Source organism: Phyllobates terribilis, unplaced genomic scaffold (genome assembly GCF_046119375.1).
Source record: "Phyllobates terribilis strain yellow unplaced genomic scaffold, ASM4611937v1 Scaffold_277__1_contigs__length_2500907, whole genome shotgun sequence".
Taxonomy (NCBI): domain Eukaryota; kingdom Metazoa; phylum Chordata; class Amphibia; order Anura; family Dendrobatidae; genus Phyllobates; species Phyllobates terribilis.
The window spans coordinates 556,115-575,427 of record NW_027363037.1 but is presented as its reverse complement, the minus strand read 5'-3'; the positions used below and the strand labels follow the sequence as shown (position 1 = coordinate 575,427).

Genomic DNA, 19,313 nt, shown 5'->3' with positions numbered 1-19,313 from the left:
ATCCTGCCTGCAGTAGATGGAATGTGGCAATGGAACGCTGGCTGCGCGTGTCATAATAGGCTCTGAGCCTTTATATACCTGTGCACAGCAGCAGCCACCTTCAGTCTGCTGCTGGACAGCCAGCAGCAGCAGCAGCAGGAGAGGTATGTAATCAGGAGCCCTCCTGCTAAGGGTAGACAGCTGCTCGTTCCACCCCACCCCCCGCCTTAATTGGTTCTCCTCCCTTCCAACGGTGTTGAGGCGGGTGGGAACAGCAGGGGGTGAAGGTGCTGTGTTTAAAGAGGTGGAGTTATGCAGATCTAAAACGCGTGGATTGCAGCAGCAGCAAGCCGAAAAGTGCAGGCATGTAAGGGATCTAGAGGTTGACAACATGTCTTCTTAACGGGAGTCCAGGAGCTCATCTCCACAAATGGACTTTTCAGGATCCTTGGGTGGCTCCGTAGTTTGAAACCAATTCTGGTTATCGCTTCTCGGCCTTTTGGCTAAGATCAAGTGTAGTATCTGTTCTTATCAGTTTAATATCTGATACGTCCCCTATCTGGGGACCATATATTAAATGGATTTTTAGAACAGGGAGATGGAAAAAGAGCTTGCTCTGTCCACTCCACGCATTGACCTGGTATTGCAGTATCTCCAGGACCGGTGCACCCCTTCTTTAATGCAGTTTCTAAAATCAGAAAGAATTGAATTCAATGTTTTTTGTTCATTTTGCTTGTTTGTCGGATTTTGGGATGGACTCTTTGGCTTTGCTTTTCTTCTCCTCATTGGATTTTTCATGTTCAAAGTTGCAGAAGCCAGATTACAAGCTCATTTTGGTTCAACTTCAGCAACTGTGCATTGCATTGCCATGTAATGTGATGCAATGCTATCTTTCTAGCTCTCCCTTTTTACTTCCTTTTGGATAAACAGACATATTAGGCAAGCATTTTGGAGCTTTCACCTAAATAACTACAGGTGGTGAGATAAGCTGCACAATATAATTGACCTTTCAGTATATTGTTGCACACACACCATCTATTTAGCAAATGCCCTTGTTATCAACAGCAGCCTTTTAAACTCACCTGAGCTAACAGGTATGTGCGCTGGTTACTCTGCTGCGCTTAAAATTTCTTTTTTGGTTTGCTACAATGCCTTTTCTGAAACGTTGTCTCCTTCTGCTGGAACACTGACTTCTTTCATTTAATGCCTGCAGACTATAAAAGAGAACCCAACCCAAAAAGTTTGGTTGATTAGTCTGTGGCATTCTGTTAAACTGTTGCTTATGGCGGTCTCTGTGAGCTTCTCAGCGACATTCAGCCAGCCAGGTATCCTGCCTGCAGTAGATGGAATGTGGCAATGGAACGCTGGCTGCGCGTGTCATAATAGGCTCTGAGCCTTTATATACCTGTGCACAGCAGCAGCCACCTTCAGTCTGCTGCTGGACAGCCAGCAGCAGCAGCAGCAGGAGAGGTATGTAATCAGGAGCCCTCCTGCTAAGGGTAGACAGCTGCTCGTTCCACCCCACCCCCCGCCTTAATTGGTTCTCCTCCCTTCCAACGGTGTTGAGGCGGGTGGGAACAGCAGGGGGTGAAGGTGCTGTGTTTAAAGAGGTGGAGTTATGCAGATCTAAAACGCGTGGATTGCAGCAGCAGCAAGCCGAAAAGTGCAGGCATGTAAGGGATCTAGAGGTTGTCAACATGTCTTCTTAACGGGAGTCCAGGAGCTCATCTCCACAAATGGACTTTTCAGGATCCTTGGGTGGCTCCGTAGTTTGAAACCAATTCTGGTTATCGCTTCTCGGCCTTTTGGCTAAGATCAAGTGTAGTATCTTTCGAAAAGGCGGTTTTGGATGTTGGCCTCCCTAGTAGATTGATACATTATGCACACTGGGGTTTAGGCGCTTGTTAGTACGCCAGGTGGCTAATATAGTCATATGGTGGAAAGCATGGCCCCCCAGGATCGACGCCATTGGGCCGGGGAAGATCGAAAGCCCGAAGTGTGAAGTGCCCCAGGAGTGGTGACCCTGGGGTGCCTTAACTCACTGGGATTGGGAACCCCACTTGAGTTTATGGCACATTTGCACAAGCACTTCAAATTTTCTTTCTTCGCACACACCCTTATTCCGGGCCTTCTGGCCTTAGGATGGGGAATTTTTCAATTCCCGGTCGAAGGTCCGGGCAGTATTATACTGTGAAACCTTCACTATTTATTTAATTTCTTTGTCACTGTGTGTCCACTTATTCACGTGTGTCACGTCCTACTAGGATTTTGTCGGGATGCGGTTCCCTTACGGGTTCCTCTCTTGGCAGGTCTAGGGGGGGAGTGTGTGGCCATCAGGTTCCGCTCCCCCCTGAACCCCCCTGGCTCTCCTCTTTCGGGAGGAGAGCGTTGTTGGCTCCCCTCTTCCGGGAGGGGAGCACAGTCTTTGGCTCCCAGTGCCTTGCTCGGGTGAGAACTCGGGCAGGTGCTGGGGGTAAGATTGGGTCGCCTCTGGCTTCGGCTGGAGGTGGCTTTTTGTCCCTGTTCCTCGCTGTGGCCTTTTGGCTCGGAGGGACGGGGAATGGTTTGGGGGACCCTTCTCCTTTTGGAGAGGGTTTCAAGAAGACCAGCATCCTAGTGCACTTTTTTTGTGGCACTTGTCACTTTTTTAAGCGCACTCGGGTTTTGTACACGATTTCGGGCTTTCAAAAAAAAAAAAAAAATCTGTTCTTATCAGTTTAATATCTGATACGTCCCCTATCTGGGGACCATATATTAAATGGATTTTTAGAACAGGGAGATGGAAAAAGAGCTTGCTCTGTCCACTCCACGCATTGACCTGGTATTGCAGTATCTCCAGGACCGGTGCACCCCTTCTTTAATGCAGTTTCTAAAATCAGAAAGAATTGAATTCAATGTTTTTTGTTCATTTTGCTTGTTTGTCGGATTTTGGGATGGACTCTTTGGCTTTGCTTTTCTTCTCCTCATTGGATTTTTCATGTTCAAAGTTGCAGAAGCCAGATTACAAGCTCATTTTGGTTCAACTTCAGCAACTGTGCATTGCATTGCCATGTAATGTGATGCAATGCTATCTTTCTAGCTCTCCCTTTTTACTTCCTTTTGGATAAACAGACATATTAGGCAAGCATTTTGGAGCTTTCACCTAAATAACTACAGGTGGTGAGATAAGCTGCACAATATAATTGACCTTTCAGTATATTGTTGCACACACACCATCTATTTAGCAAATGCCCTTGTTATCAACAGCAGCCTTTTAAACTCACCTGAGCTAACAGGTATGTGCGCTGGTTACTCTGCTGCGCTTAAAATTTCTTTTTTGGTTTGCTACAATGCCTTTTCTGAAACGTTGTCTCCTTCTGCTGGAACACTGACTTCTTTCATTTAATGCCTGCAGACTATAAAAGAGAACCCAACCCAAAAAGTTTGGTTGATTAGTCTGTGGCATTCTGTTAAACTGTTGCTTATGGCGGTCTCTGTGAGCTTCTCAGCGACATTCAGCCAGCCAGGTATCCTGCCTGCAGTAGATGGAATGTGGCAATGGAACGCTGGCTGCGCGTGTCATAATAGGCTCTGAGCCTTTATATACCTGTGCACAGCAGCAGCCACCTTCAGTCTGCTGCTGGACAGCCAGCAGCAGCAGCAGCAGGAGAGGTATGTAATCAGGAGCCCTCCTGCTAAGGGTAGACAGCTGCTCGTTCCACCCCACCCCCCGCCTTAATTGGTTCTCCTCCCTTCCAACGGTGTTGAGGCGGGTGGGAACAGCAGGGGGTGAAGGTGCTGTGTTTAAAGAGGTGGAGTTATGCAGATCTAAAACGCGTGGATTGCAGCAGCAGCAAGCCGAAAAGTGCAGGCATGTAAGGGATCTAGAGGTTGACAACATGTCTTCTTAACGGGAGTCCAGGAGCTCATCTCCACAAATGGACTTTTCAGGATCCTTGGGTGGCTCCGTAGTTTGAAACCAATTCTGGTTATCGCTTCTCGGCCTTTTGGCTAAGATCAAGTGTAGTATCTTTCGAAAAGGCGGTTTTGGATGTTGTCCGCCCTAGTAGATTGATACATTATGCACACTGGGGTTTAGGCGCTTGTTAGTACGCCAGGTGGCTAATATAGTCATCTGGTGGAAAGCATGGCCCCCCAGGATCGACGCCATTGGGCCGGGGAAGATCGAAAGCCCGAAGTGTGAAGTGCCCCAGGAGTGGTGACCCTGGGGTGCCTTAACTCACTGGGATTGGTAACCCCACTTGAGTTTATGGCACATTTGCACAAGCACTTCAAATTTTCTTTCTTCGCACACACCCTTATTCCGGGCCTTCTGGCCTTAGGATGGGGAATTTTTCAATTCCCGGTCGAAGGTCCGGGCAGTATTATACTGTGAAACCTTCACTATTTATTTAATTTCTTTGTCACTGTGTGTCCACTTATTCACGTGTGTCACGTCCTACTAGGATTTTGTCGGGATGCGGTTCCCTTACGGGTTCCTCTCTTGGCAGGTCTAGGGGGGGAGTGTGTGGCCATCAGGTTCCGCTCCCCCCTGAACCCCCCTGGCTCTCCTCTTTCGGGAGGAGAGCGTTGTTGGCTCCCCTCTTCCGGGAGGGGAGCACAGTCTTTGGCTCCCAGTGCCTTGCTCGGGTGAGAACTCGGGCAGGTGCTGGGGGTAAGATTGGGTCGCCTCTGGCTTCGGCTGGAGGTGGCTTTTTGTCCCTGTTCCTCGCTGTGGCCTTTTGGCTCGGAGGGACGGGGAATGGTTTGGGGGACCCTTCTCCTTTTGGAGAGGGTTTCAAGAAGACCAGCATCCTAGTGCACTTTTTTTGTGGCACTTGTCACTTTTTTAAGCGCACTCGGGTTTTGTACACGAATTCGGGCTTTCAAAAAAAAAAAAAAAAAAAAAATCTGTTCTTATCAGTTTAATATCTGATACGTCCCCTATCTGGGGACCATATATTAAATGGATTTTTAGAACAGGGAGATGGAAAAAGAGCTTGCTCTGTCCACTCCACGCATTGACCTGGTATTGCAGTATCTCCAGGACCGGTGCACCCCTTCTTTAATGCAGTTTCTAAAATCAGAAAGAATTGAATTCAATGTTTTTCGTTCATTTTGCTTGTTTGTCGGATTTTGGGATGGACTCTTTGGCTTTGCTTTTCTTCTCCTCATTGGATTTTTCATGTTCAAAGTTGCAGAAGCCAGATTACAAGCTCATTTTGGTTCAACTTCAGCAACTGTGCATTGCATTGCCATGTAATGTGATGCAATGCTATCTTTCTAGCTCTCCCTTTTTACTTCCTTTTGGATAAACAGACATATTAGGCAAGCATTTTGGAGCTTTCACCTAAATAACTACAGGTGGTGAGATAAGCTGCACAATATAATTGACCTTTCAGTATATTGTTGCACACACACCATCTATTTAGCAAATGCCCTTGTTATCAACAGCAGCCTTTTAAACTCACCTGAGCTAACAGGTATGTGCGCTGGTTACTCTGCTGCGCTTAAAATTTCTTTTTTGGTTTGCTACAATGCCTTTTCTGAAACGTTGTCTCCTTCTGCTGGAACACTGACTTCTTTCATTTAATGCCTGCAGACTATAAAAGAGAACCCAACCCAAAAAGTTTGGTTGATTAGTCTGTTGCATTCTGTTAAACTGTTGCTTATGGCGGTCTCTGTGAGCTTCTCAGCGACATTCAGCCAGCCAGGTATCCTGCCTGCAGTAGATGGAATGTGGCAATGGAACGCTGGCTGCGCGTGTCATAATAGGCTCTGAGCCTTTATATACCTGTGCACAGCAGCAGCCACCTTCAGTCTGCTGCTGGACAGCCAGCAGCAGCAGCAGCAGGAGAGGTATGTAATCAGGAGCCCTCCTGCTAAGGGTAGACAGCTGCTCGTTCCACCCCACCCCCCGCCTTAATTGGTTCTCCTCCCTTCCAACGGTGTTGAGGCGGGTGGGAACAGCAGGGGGTGAAGGTGCTGTGTTTAAAGAGGTGGAGTTATGCAGATCTAAAACGCGTGGATTGCAGCAGCAGCAAGCCGAAAAGTGCAGGCATGTAAGGGATCTAGAGGTTGACAACATGTCTTCTTAACGGGAGTCCAGGAGCTCATCTCCACAAATGGACTTTTCAGGATCCTTGGGTGGCTCCGTAGTTTGAAACCAATTCTGGTTATCGCTTCTCGGCCTTTTGGCTAAGATCAAGTGTAGTATCTGTTCTTATCAGTTTAATATCTGATACGTCCCCTATCTGGGGACCATATATTAAATGGATTTTTAGAACAGGGAGATGGAAAAAGAGCTTGCTCTGTCCACTCCACGCATTGACCTGGTATTGCAGTATCTCCAGGACCGGTGCACCCCTTCTTTAATGCAGTTTCTAAAATCAGAAAGAATTGAATTCAATGTTTTTTGTTCATTTTGCTTGTTTGTCGGATTTTGGGATGGACTCTTTGGCTTTGCTTTTCTTCTCCTCATTGGATTTTTCATGTTCAAAGTTGCAGAAGCCAGATTACAAGCTCATTTTGGTTCAACTTCAGCAACTGTGCATTGCATTGCCATGTAATGTGATGCAATGCTATCTTTCTAGCTCTCCCTTTTTACTTCCTTTTGGATAAACAGACATATTAGGCAAGCATTTTGGAGCTTTCACCTAAATAACTACAGGTGGTGAGATAAGCTGCACAATATAATTGACCTTTCAGTATATTGTTGCACACACACCATCTATTTAGCAAATGCCCTTGTTATCAACAGCAGCCTTTTAAACTCACCTGAGCTAACAGGTATGTGCGCTGGTTACTCTGCTGCGCTTAAAATTTCTTTTTTGGTTTGCTACAATGCCTTTTCTGAAACGTTGTCTCCTTCTGCTGGAACACTGACTTCTTTCATTTAATGCCTGCAGACTATAAAAGAGAACCCAACCCAAAAAGTTTGGTTGATTAGTCTGTGGCATTCTGTTAAGCTGTTGCTTATGGCGGTCTCTGTGAGCTTCTCAGCGACATTCAGCCAGCCAGGTATCCTGCCTGCAGTAGATGGAATGTGGCAATGGAACGCTGGCTGCGCGTGTCATAATAGGCTCTGAGCCTTTATATACCTGTGCACAGCAGCAGCCACCTTCAGTCTGCTGCTGGACAGCCAGCAGCAGCAGCAGGAGAGGTATGTAATCAGGAGCCCTCCTGCTAAGGGTAGACAGCTGCTCGTTCCACCCCACCCCCCGCCTTAATTGGTTCTCCTCCCTTCCAACGGTGTTGAGGCGGGTGGGAACAGCAGGGGGTGAAGGTGCTGTGTTTAAAGAGGTGGAGTTATGCAGATCTAAAACGCGTGGATTGCAGCAGCAGCAAGCCGAAAAGTGCAGGCATGTAAGGGATCTAGAGGTTGACAACATGTCTTCTTAACGGGAGTCCAGGAGCTCATCTCCACAAATGGACTTTTCAGGATCCTTGGGTGGCTCCGTAGTTTGAAACCAATTCTGGTTATCGCTTCTCGGCCTTTTGGCTAAGATCAAGTGTAGTATCTGTTCTTATCAGTTTAATATCTGATACGTCCCCTATCTGGGGACCATATATTAAATGGATTTTTAGAACAGGGAGATGGAAAAAGAGCTTGCTCTGTCCACTCCACGCATTGACCTGGTATTGCAGTATCTCCAGGACCGGTGCACCCCTTCTTTAATGCAGTTTCTAAAATCAGAAAGAATTGAATTCAATGTTTTTTGTTCATTTTGCTTGTTTGTCGGATTTTGGGATGGACTCTTTGGCTTTGCTTTTCTTCTCCTCATTGGATTTTTCATGTTCAAAGTTGCAGAAGCCAGATTACAAGCTCATTTTGGTTCAACTTCAGCAACTGTGCATTGCATTGCCATGTAATGTGATGCAATGCTATCTTTCTAGCTCTCCCTTTTTACTTCCTTTTGGATAAACAGACATATTAGGCAAGCATTTTGGAGCTTTCACCTAAATAACTACAGGTGGTGAGATAAGCTGCACAATATAATTGACCTTTCAGTATATTGTTGCACACACACCATCTATTTAGCAAATGCCCTTGTTATCAACAGCAGCCTTTTAAACTCACCTGAGCTAACAGGTATGTGCGCTGGTTACTCTGCTGCGCTTAAAATTTCTTTTTTGGTTTGCTACAATGCCTTTTCTGAAACGTTGTCTCCTTCTGCTGGAACACTGACTTCTTTCATTTAATGCCTGCAGACTATAAAAGAGAACCCAACCCAAAAAGTTTGGTTGATTAGTCTGTGGCATTCTGTTAAACTGTTGCTTATGGCGGTCTCTGTGAGCTTCTCAGCGACATTCAGCCAGCCAGGTATCCTGCGTGCAGTAGATGGAATGTGGCAATGGAACGCTGGCTGCGCGTGTCATAATAGGCTCTGAGCCTTTATATACCTGTGCACAGCAGCAGCCACCTTCAGTCTGCTGCTGGACAGCCAGCAGCAGCAGCAGCAGGAGAGGTATGTAATCAGGAGCCCTCCTGCTAAGGGTAGACAGCTGCTCGTTCCACCCCACCCCCCACCTTAATTGGTTCTCCTCCCTTCCAACGGTGTTGAGGCGGGTGGGAACAGCAGGGGGTGAAGGTGCTGTGTTTAAAGAGGTGGAGTTATGCAGATCTAAAACGCGTGGATCGCAGCAGCAGCAAGCCGAAAAGTGCAGGCATGTAAGGGATCTAGAGGTTGACAACATGTCTTCTTAACGGGAGTCCAGGAGCTCATCTCCACAAATGGACTTTTCAGGATCCTTGGGTGGCTCCGTAGTTTGAAACCAATTCTGGTTATCGCTTCTCGGCCTTTTGGCTAAGATCAAGTGTAGTATCTGTTCTTATCAGTTTAATATCTGATACGTCCCCTATCTGGGGACCATATATTAAATGGATTTTTAGAACAGGGAGATGGAAAAAGAGCTTGCTCTGTCCACTCCACGCATTGACCTGGTATTGCAGTATCTCCAGGACCGGTGCACCCCTTCTTTGATGCAGTTTCTAAAATCAGAAAGAATTGAATTCAATGTTTTTTGTTCATTTTGCTTGTTTGTCGGATTTTGGGATGGACTCTTTGGCTTTGCTTTTCTTCTCCTCATTGGATTTTTCATGTTCAAAGTTGCAGAAGCCAGATTACAAGCTCATTTTGGTTCAACTTCAGCAACTGTGCATTGCATTGCCATGTAATGTGATGCAATGCTATCTTTCTAGCTCTCCCTTTTTACTTCCTTTTGGATAAACAGACATATTAGGCAAGCATTTTGGAGCTTTCACCTAAATAACTACAGGTGGTGAGATAAGCTGCACAATATAATTGACCTTTCAGTATATTGTTGCACACACACCATCTATTTAGCAAATGCCCTTGTTATCAACAGCAGCCTTTTAAACTCACCTGAGCTAACAGGTATGTGCGCTGGTTACTCTGCTGCGCTTAAAATTTCTTTTTTGGTTTGCTACAATGCCTTTTCTGAAACGTTGTCTCCTTCTGCTGGAACACTGACTTCTTTCATTTAATGCCTGCAGACTATAAAAGAGAACCCAACCCAAAAAGTTTGTTGATTAGTCTGTGGCATTCTGTTAAACTGTTGCTTATGGCGGTCTCTGTGAGCTTCTCAGCGACATTCAGCCAGCCAGGTATCCTGCCTGCAGTAGATGGAATGTGGCAATGGAACGCTGGCTGCGCGTGTCATAATAGGCTCTGAGCCTTTATATACCTGTGCACAGCAGCAGCCACCTTCAGTCTGCTGCTGGACAGCCAGCAGCAGCAGCAGCAGGAGAGGTATGTAATCAGGAACCCTCCTGCTAAGGGTAGACAGCTGCTCGTTCCACCCCACCCCCCGCCTTAATTGGTTCTCCTCCCTTCCAACGGTGTTGAGGCGGGTGGGAACAGCAGGGGGTGAAGGTGCTGTGTTTAAAGAGGTGGAGTTATGCAGATCTAAAACGCGTGGATTGCAGCAGCAGCAAGCCGAAAAGTGCAGGCATGTAAGGGATCTAGAGGTTGACAACATGTCTTCTTAACGGGAGTCCAGGAGCTCATCTCCACAAATGGACTTTTCAGGATCCTTGGGTGGCTCCGTAGTTTGAAACCAATTCTGGTTATCGCTTCTCGGCCTTTTGGCTAAGATCAAGTGTAGTATCTTTTGAAAAGGCAGTTTTGTCCTTGGGCTGCCCTAGTAAATTGATGCATATTACACACTGGTTTGGTGCACTTGTTAGTACGCCAGGTGGCTCATAGAGTTATCTGATGGAAAACATGGCCCTCCAGGATTGAAGTCACTAGGCTGGGTAAGTGTGAGGGCTTTGGAGCAATGTGCCCCAGGAGTAGGCGCCCTGGTGGGAGTCCAAGCTTACTGGGACTGGGAACCCCAGAAAGACTTGGCTTCGTAGCACGCCGCACCTTTGCCAATCATACTTTCTGAGCAACCCCCCCTATTCCTGGCCTCCGGGCTAGGAAGGGGAATTTTTATAAACCTGGTCGGAGGTCCGGTCAGCTTTGGGCTGAGAAACCAACACAGGCTCCAGCTCCACTAGGGTGGCAGCCTAGATGGAAGCTGGGAGCACGAAAACGGCTCTTCTCCGGCTTCGGCTAGGGAGAGCATCGGAGATCCCTGACCCTCGCTGTGGCCTTCTGGCTCGGAGGGATGGGGATGGTTTATTGGGGACCCTCTCCTCCGGGAAGGGTCCACATGAATCCTCGCCTCGTGCGCTGTTTTGGTGTGACTTCGGTCACATTTTTCAGTGCCTTGGATGCAGCTTCAATCAAAAAAAAATCTGTTCTTATCAGTTTAATATCTGATACGTCCCCTATCTGGGGACCATATATTAAATGGATTTTTAGAACAGGGAGATGGAAAAAGAGCTTGCTCTGTCCACTCCACGCATTGACCTGGTATTGCAGTATCTCCAGGACCGGTGCACCCCTTCTTTAATGCAGTTTCTAAAATCAGAAAGAATTGAATTCAATGTTTTTTGTTCATTTTGCTTGTTTGTCGGATTTTGGGATGGACTCTTTGGCTTTGCTTTTCTTCTCCTCATTGGATTTTTCATGTTCAAAGTTGCAGAAGCCAGATTACAAGCTCATTTTGGTTCAACTTCAGCAACTGTGCATTGCATTGCCATGTAATGTGATGCAATGCTATCTTTCTAGCTCTCCCTTTTTACTTCCTTTTGGATAAACAGACATATTAGGCAAGCATTTTGGAGCTTTCACCTAAATAACTACAGGTGGTGAGATAAGCTGCACAATATAATTGACCTTTCAGTATATTGTTGCACACACACCATCTATTTAGCAAATGCCCTTGTTATAAACAGCAGCCTTTTAAACTCACCTGAGCTAACAGGTATGTGCGCTGGTTACTCTGCTGCGCTTAAAATTTCTTTTTTGGTTTGCTACAATGCCTTTTCTGAAACGTTGTCTCCTTCTGCTGGAACACTGACTTCTTTCATTTAATGCCTGCAGACTATAAAAGAGAACCCAACCCAAAAAGTTTGGTTGATTAGTCTGTGGCATTCTGTTAAACTGTTGCTTATGGCGGTCTCTGTGAGCTTCTCAGCGACATTCAGCCAGCCAGGTATCCTGCCTGCAGTAGATGGAATGTGGCAATGGAACGCTGGCTGCGCGTGTCATAATAGGCTCTGAGCCTTTATATACCTGTGCACAGCAGCAGCCACCTTCAGTCTGCTGCTGGACAGCCAGCAGCAGCAGCAGCAGGAGAGGTATGTAATCAGGAGCCCTCCTGCTAAGGGTAGACAGCTGCTCGTTCCACCCCACCCCCCGCCTTAATTGGTTCTCCTCCCTTCCAACGGTGTTGAGGCGGGTGGGAACAGCAGGGGGTGAAGGTGCTGTGTTTAAAGAGGTGGAGTTATGCAGATCTAAAACGCGTGGATTGCAGCAGCAGCAAGCCGAAAAGTGCAGGCATGTAAGGGATCTAGAGGTTGACAACATGTCTTCTTAACGGGAGTCCAGGAGCTCATCTCCACAAATGGACTTTTCAGGATCCTTGGGTGGCTCCGTAGTTTGAAACCAATTCTGGTTATCGCTTCTCAGCCTTTTGGCTAAGATCAAGTGCAGTGATCTACCGGTTGCTGCCTTGGTCTTGGCTGAGAGGTGCCTTGGGTACCCGGCTCCTTGGCCTCGGGGGATCGCTGCATGTAGCAGTGCGGCTTCACCCCCTTGCTGCTTTTGGGGAGCCGGATTAGTCCCGGGGCAACGAGGGGCGATCAGCCTGCCTGCTTTTTTTAAGTAGGCGAGGAGTATTTTTGCCACCTTTGGTGTGAAGATATGGACGGGAGAAGCCCAAATATGCTGACCTGTGAAGAGGTCCCAGTTTTTGCAAGATTGAAGAATGCAGTGCGGTTTATTTTTTTGGATCCAGAGAAGAAGAAGTCTGGCTTGTTTTTTTTGGTAGAGAAGATTTTGTTTGGACTATTGGAAGTTCAAATGGAACAAGTTTTGTCTATGTTGGAGTTCCCGAAGAGAGGGATATATGATGTTATTTTTTGTTCAGAAGATATCTTTTCTGACTTTTGGAAGAGAATGGATCTAGTGAAGGAAGATTCGATACTTGAAGGTGTTTTTTTTGTGTCGCATTTTCCTAGGAAGGAAAGGCTAATAGTAATAAGGATGTATAGTCCTTTCATATTGGAAGAAGAGATCATGACCTTTCTATCCCGGTACTGTGAGAAAGTGAGTTCTGCTGGCAAAATGTTTAACCGATATGGTTTTTGGACCACGAGGTGGAGGTTCCTGGTCAAGTTCAAGGAAAGTTCGGATGGTGTTGTGGTACTCCCACCAAGTAGATTCAAAATCGGGACAGTTAATGGAGATATGTTCTTTACAGGTATGCCGAAGTTTTGTAGGCGTTGTAAACAGTATGGCCATGAAAAGGATTCCTGTACATTACAGTGGTGTGCCAAGTGTGAAGAAGTGGGACATAAGGCAGAGAATTGTGAAAAAAGTAAGAAATGTAATCTATGTGGTGGCAGTGGTCATTTATATGATTGCTGTCCTGTCAATAAAAGGGAGGAGAAGTCAGTTGACAAGGAAGATGGAAAAGAAGAAGAGTCTGAAGCTGCCCCCCATGATGAAACGGAAGAGAACATATCTCAAAAGAAGGAGGAACAAATAAGAGATATAAGAAAAGAAGGTGATCATATGGAAGAAGATACTGAGAGTGATATCACAGACGTTGAGATTGAAAATACTAGCTTGGAAGAAGAAGTGGAGGTGGATAGGGAGTCAGAAGATCAGGAGGAAAGTGAGTCCTCCAGTCAGGATGAAAAGGAAGGTGCTGTAAGTAATATGGAAGAGGAGGAGGAGGGTGAAGAAACTAGTGAAGAAGAAAGAGAGGATGTCGCATGTGAAGCCAGAGAAGAAATTGAAGGAGTTTTGTCATCTGGGAAGGACTCTAGTAAAGCAAAGGATGTTTCAGAAAAAAATATGAGGGAGATGGAGGAGAGACAAGAAGTGTTGAAAATGCTAAAGAGTTGTGAAGGGGGGAGTCAGGCTAGTCTAAGGCGCAAAGTGTGGAATAACATTTATAGCGATATGCATCGTTTTTTTTCAACTTACAGAATACCTCAGTCGTTGGCTAAAGAGGTAGAAGAAGCTTGGGATGGTCGGTTTCTGGATGGAAGGCTTTTGAATGCCTTGGCAGCATATGGCCTGAAGAGAGGAATGTTGCCTTAAATCGTAATGGTAAAGATTGTAATGTTGTGATGTAAAGAATATGGAATAACTGTATTGTGATAATATAAACGTATATATATAAAATAAGATTGGAAAAATGGATATATGACCCACAATGATGGATAACAACCTAATACCATTTGGAAATCATTGCAAAGCATGAAATGGTAAATATGGGACTTGTAATCTGAGTGGAAAAAAAAAAAAAAAAAAAAAAAATCTGTTCTTATCAGTTTAATATCTGATACGTCCCCTATCTGGGGACCATATATTAAATGGATTTTTAGAACAGGGAGATGGAAAAAGAGCTTGCTCTGTCCACTCCACGCATTGACCTGGTATTGCAGTATCTCCAGGACCGGTGCACCCCTTCTTTAATGCAGTTTCTAAAATCAGAAAGAATTGAATTCAATGTTTTTTGTTCATTTTGCTTGTTTGTCGGATTTTGGGATGGACTATTTGGCTTTGCTTTTCTTCTCCTCATTGGATTTTTCATGTTCAAAGTTGCAGAAGCCAGATTACAAGCTCATTTTGGTTCAACTTCAGCAACTGTGCATTGCATTGCCATGTAATGTGATGCAATGCTATCTTTCTAGCTCTCCCTTTTTACTTCCTTTTGGATAAACAGACATATTAGGCAAGCATTTTGGAGCTTTCACCTAAATAACTACAGGTGGTGAGATAAGCTGCACAATATAATTGACCTTTCAGTATATTTGTTGCACACACACCATCTATTTAGCAAATGCCCTTGTTATCAACAGCAGCCTTTTAAACTCACCTGAGCTAACAGGTATGTGCGCTGGTTACTCTGCTGCGCTTAAAATTTCTTTTTTGGTTTGCTACAATGCCTTTTCTGAAACGTTGTCTCCTTCTGCTGGAACACTGACTTCTTTCATTTAATGCCTGCAGACTATAAAAGAGAACCCAACCCAAAAAGTTTGGTTGATTAGTCTGTGGCATTCTGTTAAACTGTTGCTTATGGCGGTCTCTGTGAGCTTCTCAGCGACATTCAGCCAGCCAGGTATCCTGCCTGCAGTAGATGGAATGTGGCAATGGAACGCTGGCTGCGCGTGTCATAATAGGCTCTGAGCCTTTATATACCTGTGCACAGCAGCAGCCACCTTCAGTCTGCTGCTGGACAGCCAGCAGCAGCAGCAGGAGAGGTATGTAATCAGGAGCCCTCCTGCTAAGGGTAGACAGCTGCTCGTTCCACCTCACCCCCCGCCTTAATTGGTTCTCCTCCCTTCCAACGGTGTTGAGGCGGGTGGGAACAGCAGGGGGTGAAGGTGCTGTGTTTAAAGAGGTGGAGTTATGCAGATCTAAAACGCGTGGATTGCAGCAGCAGCAAGCCGAAAAGTGCAGGCATGTAAGGGATCTAGAGGTTGACAACATGTCTTCTTAACGGGAGTCCAGGAGCTCATCTCCACAAATGGACTTTTCAGGATCCTTGGGTGGCTCCGTAGTTTGAAACCAATTCTGGTTATCGCTTCTCGGCCTTTTGGCTAAGATCAAGTGTAGTATCTGTTCTTATCAGTTTAATATCTGATACGTCCCCTATCTGGGGACCATATATTAAATGGATTTTTAGAACAGGGAGATGGAAAAAGAGCTTGCTCTGTCCACTCCACGCATTGACCTGGTATTGCAGTATCTCCAGGACCGGTGCACCCCTTCTTTAATGCAGTTTCTAAAATCAGAAAGAATTGAATTCAATGTTTTTTGTTCATTTTGCTTGTTTGTCGGATTTTGGGATGGACTCTTTGGCTTTGCTTTTCTTCTCCTCATTGGATTTTTCATGTTCAAAGTTGCAGAAGCCAGATTACAAGCTCATTTTGGTTCAACTTCAGCAACTGTGCATTGCATTGCCATGTAATGTGATGCAATGCTATCTTTCTAGCTCTCCCTTTTTACTTCCTTTTGGATAAACAGACATATTAGGCAAGCATTTTGGAGCTTTCACCTAAATAACTACAGGTGGTGAGATAAGCTGCACAATATAATTGACCTTTCAGTATATTGTTGCACACACACCATCTATTTAGCAAATGCCCTTGTTATCAACAGCAGCCTTTTAAACTCACCTGAGCTAACAGGTATGTGCGCTGGTTACTCTGCTGCGCTTAAAATTTCTTTTTTGGTTTGCTACAATGCCTTTTCTGAAACGTTGTCTCCTTCTGCTGGAACACTGACTTCTTTCATTTAATGCCTGCAGACTATAAAAGAGAACCCAACCCAAAAAGTTTGGTTGATTAGTCTGTGGCATTCTGTTAAACTGTTGCTTATGGCGGTCTCTGTGAGCTTCTCAGCGACATTCAGCCAGCCAGGTATCCTGCCTGCAGTAGATGGAATGTGGCAATGGAACGCTGGCTGCGCGTGTCATAATAGGCTCTGAGCCTTTATATACCTGTGCACAGCAGCAGCCACCTTCAGTCTGCTGCTGGACAGCCAGCAGCAGCAGCAGCAGGAGAGGTATGTAATCAGGAGCCCTCTTGCTAAGGGTAGACAGCTGCTCGTTCCACCCCACCCCCCGCCTTAATTGGTTCTCCTCCCTTCCAACGGTGTTGAGGCGGGTGGGAACAGCAGGGGGTGAAGGTGCTGTGTTTAAAGAGGTGGAGTTATGCAGATCTAAAACGCGTGGATTGCAGCAGCAGCAAGCCGAAAAGTGCAGGCATGTAAGGGATCTAGAGGTTGACAACATGTCTTCTTAACGGGAGTCCAGGAGCTCATCTCCACAAATGGACTTTTCAGGATCCTTGGGTGGCTCCGTAGTTTGAAACCAATTCTGGTTATCGCTTCTCGGCCTTTTGGCTAAGATCAAGTGTAGTATCTGTTCTTATCAGTTTAATATCTGATACGTCCCCTATCTGGGGACCATATATTAAATGGATTTTTAGAACAGGGAGATGGAAAAAGAGCTTGCTCTGTCCACTCCACGCATTGACCTGGTATTGCAGTATCTCCAGGACCGGTGCACCCCTTCTTTAATGCAGTTTCTAAAATCAGAAAGAATTGAATTCAATGTTTTTTGTTCATTTTGCTTGTCGGATTTTGGGATGGACTCTTTGGCTTTGCTTTTCTTCTCCTCATTGGATTTTTCATGTTCAAAGTTGCAGAAGCCAGATTACAAGCTCATTTTGGTTCAACTTCAGCAACTGTGCATTGCATTGCCATGTAATGTGATGCAATGCTATCTTTCTAGCTCTCCCTTTTTACTTCCTTTTGGATAAACAGACATATTAGGCAAGCATTTTGGAGCTTTCACCTAAATAACTACAGGTGGTGAGATAAGCTGCACAATATAATTGACCTTTCAGTATATTGTTGCACACACACCATCTATTTAGCAAATGCCCTTGTTATCAACAGCAGCCTTTTAAACTCACCTGAGCTAACAGGTATGTGCGCTGGTTACTCTGCTGCGCTTAAAATTTCTTTTTTGGTTTGCTACAATGCCTTTTCTGAAACGTTGTCTCCTTCTGCTGGAACACTGACTTCTTTCATTTAATACCTGCAGACTATAAAAGAGAACCCAACCCAAAAAGTTTGGTTGATTAGTCTGTGGCATTCTGTTAAACTGTTGCTTATGGCGGTCTCTGTGAGCTTCTCAGCGACATTCAGCCAGCCAGGTATCCTGCCTGCAGTAGATGGAATGTGGCAATGGAACGCTGGCTGCGTGTGTCATAATAGGCTCTGAGCCTTTATATACCTGTGCACAGCAGCAGCCACCTTCAGTCTGCTGCTGGACAGCCAGCAGCAGCAGCAGCAGGAGAGGTATGTAATCAGGAGCCCTCCTGCTAAGGGTAGACAGCTGCTCGTTCCACCCCACCCCCCGCCTTAATTGGTTCTCCTCCCTTCCAACGGTGTTGAGGCGGGTGGGAACAGCAGGGGGTGAAGGTGCTGTGTTTAAAGAGGTGGAGTTATGCAGATCTAAAACGCGTGGATTGCAGCAGCAGCAAGCCGAAAAGTGCAGGCATGTAAGGGATCTAGAGGTTGACAACATGTCTTCTTAACGGGAGTCCAGGAGCTCATCTCCACAAATGGACTTTTCAGGATCCTTGGGTGGCTCCGTAGTTTGAAACCAATTCTGGTTATCGCTTCTCGGCCTTTTGGCTAAGATCAAGTGTAGTATCTGTTCTTATCAGTTTAATATCTGATACGTCCCCTATCTGGGGACCATATATTAAATGGATTTTTAGAACAGGGAGATGGAAAAAGAGCTTGCTCTGTCCACTCCACGCATTGACCTGGTATTGCAGTATCTCCAGGACCGGTGCACCCCTTCTTTAATGCAGTTTCTAAAATCAGAAAGAATTGAATTCAATGTTTTTTGTTCATTTTGCTTGTTTGTCAGATTTTGGGATGGACTCTTTGGCTTTGCTTTTCTTCTCCTCATTGGATTTTTCATGTTCAAAGTTGCAGAAGCCAGATTACAAGCTCATTTTGGTTCAACTTCAGCAACTGTGCATTGCATTGCCATGTAATGTGATGCAATGCTATCTTTCTAGCTCTCCCTTTTTACTTCCTTTTGGATAAACAGACATATTAGGCAAGCATTTTGGAGCTTTCACCTAAATAACTACAGGTGGTGAGATAAGCTGCACAATATAATTGACCTTTCAGTATATTGTTGCACACACACCATCTATTTAGCAAATGCCCTTGTTATCAACAGCAGCCTTTTAAACTCACCTGAGCTAACAGGTATGTGCGCTGGTTACTCTGCTGCGCTTAAAATTTCTTTTTTGGTTTGCTACAATGCCTTTTTCTGAAACGTTGTCTCCTTCTGCTGGAACACTGACTTCTTTCATTTAATGCCTGCAGACTATAAAAGAGAACCCAACCCAAAAAGTTTGGTTGATTAGTCTGTGGCATTCTGTTAAACTGTTGCTTATGGCGGTCTCTGTGTGCTTCTCAGCGACATTCAGCCAGCCAGGTATCCTGCCTGCAGTAGATGGAATGTGGCAATGGAACGCTGGCTGCGCGTGTCATAATAGGCTCTGAGCCTTTATATACCTGTGCACAGCAGCAGCCACCTTCAGCCTGCTGCTGGACAGCCAGCAGCAGCAGCAGCAGGAGAGGTATGTAATCAGGAGCCCTCCTGCTAAGGGTAGACAGCTGCTCGTTCCACCCCACCCCCCGCCTTAATTGGTTCTCCTCCCTTCCAACGGTGTTGAGGCGGGTGGGAACAGCAGGGGGTGAAGGTGCTGTGTTTAAAGAGGTGGAGTTATGCAGATCTAAAACGCGTGGATTTCAGCAGCAGCAAGCCGAAAAGTGCAGGCATGTAAGGGATCTAGAGGTTGACAACATGTCTTCTTAACGGGAGTCCAGGAGCTCATCTCCACAAATGGACTTTTCAGGATCCTTGGGTGGCTCCGTAGTTTGAAACCAATTCTGGTTATCGCTTCTCGGCCTTTTGGCTAAGATCAAGTGTAGTATCTGTTCTTATCAGTTTAATATCTGATACGTCCCCTATCTGGGGACCATATATTAAATGGATTTTTAGAACAGGGAGATGGAAAAAGAGCTTGCTCTGTCCACTCCACGCATTGACCTGGTATTGCAGTATCTCCAGGACCGGTGCACCCCTTCTTTAATGCAGTTTCTAAAATCAGAAAGAATTGAATTCAATGTTTTTTGTTCATTTTGCTTGTTTGTCGGATTTTGGGA

At 45.6% G+C, this 19,313-nt stretch overlaps 12 non-coding genes and 3 pseudogenes across 12 annotated transcripts; all 15 read left to right on the top strand.

Moving 5' to 3' along the window:
• Positions 1 to 462: 462 nt before the first annotated feature.
• LOC141219877 (U2 spliceosomal RNA) lies at positions 463 to 653 on the top strand. Its single transcript, XR_012288253.1, has one exon. It is a non-coding gene; the product is annotated as a U2 spliceosomal RNA (small nuclear RNA).
• A 1,115-nt stretch (positions 654 to 1,768) lies between these two features.
• On the top strand, positions 1,769 to 1,860 carry LOC141219744 (U2 spliceosomal RNA; annotated as a pseudogene).
• A 787-nt stretch (positions 1,861 to 2,647) lies between these two features.
• LOC141219650 (U2 spliceosomal RNA) lies at positions 2,648 to 2,834 on the top strand. Its single transcript, XR_012288097.1, has one exon. It is a non-coding gene; the product is annotated as a U2 spliceosomal RNA (small nuclear RNA).
• Positions 2,835 to 3,949: 1,115 nt separating this feature from the next.
• On the top strand, positions 3,950 to 4,041 carry LOC141219743 (U2 spliceosomal RNA; annotated as a pseudogene).
• A 794-nt stretch (positions 4,042 to 4,835) lies between these two features.
• LOC141219697 (U2 spliceosomal RNA) lies at positions 4,836 to 5,021 on the top strand. The gene has a single exon (XR_012288131.1). It is a non-coding gene; the product is annotated as a U2 spliceosomal RNA (small nuclear RNA).
• Positions 5,022 to 6,136: 1,115 nt separating this feature from the next.
• LOC141219876 (U2 spliceosomal RNA) lies at positions 6,137 to 6,327 on the top strand. The gene has a single exon (XR_012288252.1). It is a non-coding gene; the product is annotated as a U2 spliceosomal RNA (small nuclear RNA).
• A 1,112-nt stretch (positions 6,328 to 7,439) lies between these two features.
• Positions 7,440 to 7,630, top strand: LOC141219875 (U2 spliceosomal RNA). Its single transcript, XR_012288251.1, has one exon. It is a non-coding gene; the product is annotated as a U2 spliceosomal RNA (small nuclear RNA).
• Positions 7,631 to 8,745: 1,115 nt separating this feature from the next.
• Positions 8,746 to 8,936, top strand: LOC141219874 (U2 spliceosomal RNA). The gene has a single exon (XR_012288250.1). It is a non-coding gene; the product is annotated as a U2 spliceosomal RNA (small nuclear RNA).
• A 1,114-nt stretch (positions 8,937 to 10,050) lies between these two features.
• On the top strand, positions 10,051 to 10,166 carry LOC141219733 (U2 spliceosomal RNA; annotated as a pseudogene).
• A 524-nt stretch (positions 10,167 to 10,690) lies between these two features.
• On the top strand, positions 10,691 to 10,875 carry LOC141219615 (U2 spliceosomal RNA). Its single transcript, XR_012288072.1, has one exon. It is a non-coding gene; the product is annotated as a U2 spliceosomal RNA (small nuclear RNA).
• Positions 10,876 to 13,828: 2,953 nt separating this feature from the next.
• LOC141219706 (U2 spliceosomal RNA) lies at positions 13,829 to 14,015 on the top strand. Its single transcript, XR_012288136.1, has one exon. It is a non-coding gene; the product is annotated as a U2 spliceosomal RNA (small nuclear RNA).
• Positions 14,016 to 15,128: 1,113 nt separating this feature from the next.
• On the top strand, positions 15,129 to 15,319 carry LOC141219873 (U2 spliceosomal RNA). Its single transcript, XR_012288249.1, has one exon. It is a non-coding gene; the product is annotated as a U2 spliceosomal RNA (small nuclear RNA).
• Positions 15,320 to 16,434: 1,115 nt separating this feature from the next.
• Positions 16,435 to 16,625, top strand: LOC141219871 (U2 spliceosomal RNA). Its single transcript, XR_012288247.1, has one exon. It is a non-coding gene; the product is annotated as a U2 spliceosomal RNA (small nuclear RNA).
• Positions 16,626 to 17,736: 1,111 nt separating this feature from the next.
• LOC141219870 (U2 spliceosomal RNA) lies at positions 17,737 to 17,927 on the top strand. Its single transcript, XR_012288246.1, has one exon. It is a non-coding gene; the product is annotated as a U2 spliceosomal RNA (small nuclear RNA).
• A 1,116-nt stretch (positions 17,928 to 19,043) lies between these two features.
• LOC141219869 (U2 spliceosomal RNA) lies at positions 19,044 to 19,234 on the top strand. The gene has a single exon (XR_012288245.1). It is a non-coding gene; the product is annotated as a U2 spliceosomal RNA (small nuclear RNA).
• The last annotated feature ends 79 nt before the right edge of the window (positions 19,235 to 19,313 follow it).